Source organism: Phyllostomus discolor, chromosome 4 (genome assembly GCF_004126475.2).
Source record: "Phyllostomus discolor isolate MPI-MPIP mPhyDis1 chromosome 4, mPhyDis1.pri.v3, whole genome shotgun sequence".
In the NCBI taxonomy this organism is placed as follows: domain Eukaryota; kingdom Metazoa; phylum Chordata; class Mammalia; order Chiroptera; family Phyllostomidae; genus Phyllostomus; species Phyllostomus discolor.
Genome location: NC_040906.2, coordinates 189,314,959 through 189,320,724, shown reverse-complemented (window position 1 = coordinate 189,320,724; position 5,766 = coordinate 189,314,959). Strand labels below are relative to the sequence as shown.

The 5,766-nt window shown below is 38.5% G+C and overlaps 1 non-coding gene across 1 annotated transcript; it reads left to right on the top strand.

Moving 5' to 3' along the window:
- Positions 1-4,899: 4,899 nt before the first annotated feature.
- Positions 4,900-5,063, top strand: LOC114495908. Its single transcript, XR_003684566.1, has one exon. It is a non-coding gene; the product is annotated as a U1 spliceosomal RNA (small nuclear RNA).
- The last annotated feature ends 703 nt before the right edge of the window (positions 5,064-5,766 follow it).

Genomic DNA, 5,766 nt, shown 5'->3' with positions numbered 1-5,766 from the left:
CCACAGTTATCTGAACATTTTTTGTGTAGATCTACCTAGAATTTTTAATATGCTCAGACATAAGCAATGATTGCATATCATTTGTTTTTTTATTTTTTAGAAAAGATTTCATTTATTTATTTTTAGGGAGGGAGACAGAGAGGGAGAGAAACATCAATGTGTGGTTGTCCATACTGAGCAACCCCATAGTGGGGACCTGGCCCGCACCCCATACTGGGAACCTGACCTGCAACCCAGGCATGTGCCTTGACTCGGAATTGAACCGGTTACCCCTTGATTCACAGGCCGTCCCACAATCCACTGAGCCACACCAGCCTGGGCACATCATATATGTTTTGTTACTTTCTTTTTTCAAGTAAACATGTCATGACATCTTTTGCTATTACTCATTACCTGCAGAGTAGGCAATATTTTTAATACCTGCAGACTATTCCATTATAGGGAAATATATATCACTTAATCCCCTTATTATTGGACATTTGATATCTTTTTTTCCTTTTTGCTATTTTAAATATGGGCTCAGTGAACATATTCACACAATGACTCCTGTCTTAGTTACTTGGCTATTGTTTCCTGAGAATAATTGTTAGAAGTAGAATCTCCGGGTCATAGGTAGCCAACTTTATTTATAAAGGAGTTTTTTGCTATGTGTTACCTAAGTACCCTCCAAAAAAGTTTTACCAATATACATTAATGCCAATGGTGTAGAGTGCTGTGAAATGCATTCTTAACACACGTACAAGTATGTGACTGACTGATTTTTCTTTTTTCTTTTAGGCCAACTTGCTTTTTCTTAAATCTTGAATATGCTACATAAGATCTTGCTCAACCTGTTAAGCCTATTAGTGATTCTACCAGGATACATTCATAGTCATCATATATCCATGCTTGTTTGAACAAAACGTTCAAGCATCCAAAATATGAGTAGCCAGTCTTGCAGCATTCATGTGTGACTCACTTGTTTGTTTGAAATGAGAAGATGGGAGGAGGCAGGTCAGATGACTGTGAATCTTCTTTAAAGGACCCATGGTATATATATTATGTAAGAGAAGACTCGCTCCAACCCCAGTCCTTGGGGAAGAGAGTATAGCACATGTAGTCAGGTATATTGTCATAAATTTCCAAATATGACAGGTGATGTAACTACCAGTTACAAAGAATGCTTTCTTAAGGACCAGAATTATTGCATTTTAATTTATACTTTAATGTGTCTTTTGCAAGAAATGTTAAAAGAGTAATATTGTAGCCTCAAACTGAGTCTTTCTCATATAGATTCCAATTAAACTATACTTGTAATGTTACTTAAGGATAATCCAGAAATCTTTTAGAACAGAAAGGAATCAATGAAAGCTATGATACTTATTCCTGTTTTTTTTTGTTTGTTTGCTCATAAAACTGAATTTATTTAACATATAGGATTATCATTTGTTCTCAGATTATTTCATTGGAAAACAGGTTTATTCTAGGAGTAAATTTGTTTCCTTGTTTAGATTATTTAAGACTTTTTTTTAACCTAGATTTCATTCTCCATTTAGTTCAGGGACATTCTAGACACTTCAGATTTCTAGCCTGGAAATGAAGACATGGTTTCATGGGATCAGTCCTGGTTTATTTCTATTTAGTGCTGTTAACTAATGGAATAAAAGGTAAATCTGTAATATGAGAAATGAAATGTAAATTTTCACATGTTTAGCCATTTTAATTTTTGACTAAATTCCACTAAACAATTAGTGGAAGTTTGAAAATGTGTGGTTGAGTTTAAAGTAGTTCCCAAAGCACTTAAAAATTGATGGGGGCACGTGGGAATGACTAAGTCTTCTGGCTTTCTGTGTCTTTGGTCACAGTTGTGTATTTTTCTCAGGGTTCAAGGGAGGAGTAGTTTTATAGAAACATTTTAGTGTAATCCAGTTTGTGAGTTTGACTCCTTAAATATTCAAATGGAAGTACTAAGGCACACGTTAACCTGAATTTTCTGTGCTCCGACTTTCACAGTGTAGATCATTGTCACCTTGGCTGTTCCAGTGCAGCCTCAGTAAGAGGCAGAGGACGTGTAGGAAATGAACAAGTGACTTAAAAACACAGAACTTACAGGTCCTGGCTGTGCTGCCGTGGAAAAGGAGCTTTGTGGGTGCGGTTCCTACTGCTGGTCAGATTAACTGCTTTGTTCAGTTCCCTGGGGCTCCTGGGTCTTCAGTTGTGTGGATTTTTTACAAAAGATGTAGCACTTTGAATCAGCAAAGGCATAAGAGGAATGGGAGGTGTTCTGTGAAGGAAGGACATCATACAAGTTACGTATTTTAGAAAGGGTGTGGTGGGGGAAAGTAATTCTCGCTCTCATAATTATTACTTTATGTTAGTTGCCTGACTTTAGATTATACTTAATTAATGTAATAAGTCAAAATGTCATGAAATGTTTTTACTACCGGGTTTATTTTATAATTCCTGTGCTCTGAAGCCCTCAATGAATCAATTATTAGATGTTAGAACATCATTCTCTTAACTCCAGATCCATAATTTGGTAGGAGATGCCCAGGAGTATTTTGGCTTTTTCCTTGGTGGTAGAGAAATATAAATTCTTTTTCACAACTGCCATGCAGTCAGGAGATGTATGAGAGTAATTTTATAAGATAAAGTTTAAGAATTACATAGTTAAGTGTCTCAAGCATCTTAGGCATATGCTACTTCTCATTCCTTTTCCCTTTGTCAGTACATGTGAGTGTTGAGTATGGGTTCCAGTCCTGTCTCAGTGCAAGTGCAGCTCAGTTGACCAGGCTGTAGATACCATGTGTGTGTAAATTACAAATCCAATAAACACAATTGTATAAACTCTGGTTTCCAACAGAACAAAACCTGCACTGAGTTTTCCTTGATTTAGGTACCTTCCTGTTGTTTCCATAGTACTGGAAATAAATCATGCACCTGTCTCAGAGCAGCTCGTTAGTGGGTGAGATTGACTAATTACTCATGAGCATGGTCAGCATGGAAATGCAGTCCAAATAGTAGAAGGACATCAACTGTGAGTTGCAATGTGTGTGTGACGGGGAGCGAGGGAGTGGGAGAGGGAGAGGGAAATAGTCCATGGTGTAGAGGGTAAGGCATGCAGGTTGAATATCTAGAAATGCAGGCTGAAATCTGCTATAAAATGAGAATTGATTATTGCAGCTGATAAAATGTGGACATGGGTAACGAAAACACAGTATGTGTGGAAATCTGAAGTTTTCTTCATAGATATCTTTTTAGGATAATTTATGATGTTGAGAACATGCCTCAGGTTTCTGAAAAATGTTTTCTTAGGTGGCTAATGAGGATGTGGTACTACTGATGTGATCTAAAAAGCGGTTCTTTTCCAAAAGAGGTTGTCATAAAGTGGGAAGCCTTGGTGTATACAAGTCTGGGAAGAGAGTTTTGATTTTATTTTGGGGTGAATGACAGAAGGTGAGCACTGGTGTGCTTTAAATGTATCATCACAGTGTTCGTTGGCTGCTTTGTCTTCCCTGAGTGTTTATATATGGTTTTATTCCAGGTCTTCTGTGTCCCCATATTATCCTAGGTTCTCTTGCAGTCTCATCAGCAGGATTCAGTGCTGAGTGTGGTGGTAATTTTCCCCCCATAGATAACATACCACTAGCAATGCTTTCATCAGTGACGGAAGACTCTTGCACTGGGGTAAACAGACATTTATTTTTCTCAAGTAGCTGGTCATGCAGGTAGGAAGTCCAGGGTCATGCAGCTACTCAACAATGTTGTTAAGCACCAGGCTCCTCCTATTTTTTGGGGGGGGGGGGTGCTCTTTGTTACAGAGGTTCCTTTTCAAATAGTCGCCAGTTGGCTGTTGCATCTCCAGGACTTATTCACAGCAGAAAGAAGAGGAATGAGGGGAGGGTTTTCTCCTAGTGAGGTTTGGTGAACACTGTGTGTGCCCAGCACTGGCTGCAAGGGTGCCTGTGTATTTGCTTGGGCACATGGCTGTTCTCGGAAGTAACTGGTGTTGTGTTAGAAAGAGGGGGACTGGGCACCAGGTTGCCAATGCACCGAGTACCACAGACGCTGTTGTTATTCCACTGATTTTATTGAGATACAATCCTTTTGAAATAACTGCTCACACAAAATGGTAGTACTTCATGTGGCTTTGCATAATTCTTGTAATAGTTTCAAAGTTATATTAAAAATGTAAAAACCCTTAGTATTCAGTGTGTTTAGAAGGACCAATTGTAATTTCGTAATTGTTTTCAACTAGTGCTATTGAATATGATCCATTTTTTTCTCTGACTCTTCTCATCACTATAAACTAGTTAAAATGTGTGCCAAGTTAGGTATTTGTTTCACAGATTGATAAAAACAAAACATCATTTAATAGCCACTTACTGAACAGCAGCTTTACAGGAAGGGTGGAGAGTGATCAGTGGATGGGCCCCCGGCCTCCAGCCTCCAACCTGCCGTCCACTCTGGTGGGGCAGGCAGGTAGACCAGCTGACCAGAACGCAGGCGAGCATGCAATACAAATTGGACATGGAGGGTAGAGGTAATAATTTTACGTGCACTGTGGAAAGAGGGAACCAATAGGGACTCAAACCATAAGTAGTGTTGCTATCGAGTTCCACATTTTAAATTCTTCTTAGGCATGTTAGTGTATTAAAGAAAGAGTTTATCACTTTTATAGGGAAGGAAAAGAACTTTTATGACTTAAGCAAGTCATTAGAAACATGTCTGTTCCTCTTATTCTCTTTCTTTCTGTGTTTTATAGCTCTTTGAATAGGCACTACTTGATGACAGTTCTCAAAATAACCACTTAAGGTTTGTGAATATATTACAGATTTTAGTTTCCCCAAATAAAATATTGTTAACCTAATGAAATTTAACCACTAGTACAGAAATAATTTTTTTTTTCAATCAAGCAACATACTTCACCGGGCAGGGGAGGTACCATGATCCCGAAGGTGGTTTTCCCAGGGCGAGGCTCACCCACGGCACTCCGGATGTGCTGACCTCTGTGATTTCCCCACATGTGGGAAACTCGACTGCGTGATTTGTGGTAGTGGAGGGCGCTTTGCTCGTGCTCTCCCCCGGGGAGAAAAACAATCAAACAGTATCAGAGCTCACAGAGCAAAACTTGTAAATCTCTCTTCACATGTCTCCAAGTTCACTGCATTTGTGAGCACACACACACACCAGACTGTGGTTGATTTATTTCCTCATAATTACAGGCATACTGCATGTATTGTTCTGCAGCTCGCCTCTTCCCCCGTAACATCTTTTCTTGATTGTTTTCTTCATAGCACACATGGAGTAGTGGTTTTCTCAATCAAGGATGCTACCACGCTACCCCAGGGAGTATTTTTATTTTATTTTATTCTGGTAGTGCTTAGTAAATGCTCTTTAATTACTGCTCCAGATCAAAATAGTGCAATAACCTGGCATTTGTTATGGGCTTGCCTACTGATGCTCATTTCATCAGGTTAAATAGATAGCTTGTTGTATTGATAAGTTTTGTCAAGGGTCCTGTAAAAAAAAAAAGGAATAATTATAAATGCTCTTGTAATGGAACATGGATGAAACTCTTCAGCAGAAAATGGAGAACTCCAAAAGATGTATTTATTTGTCTGTTGGTTGGTTGGTTGTTTTATTTTTGCCAGATTCTTCATATATTGAGGTATATTGACATTAAATTCATACAACAATCAGAAATTACCATGACTGAAAATCCTTTCTTATTTTATAGTTTGGTAAACAGCAACCATGGATGCTTAAATACTGTTTTTCCAAAGG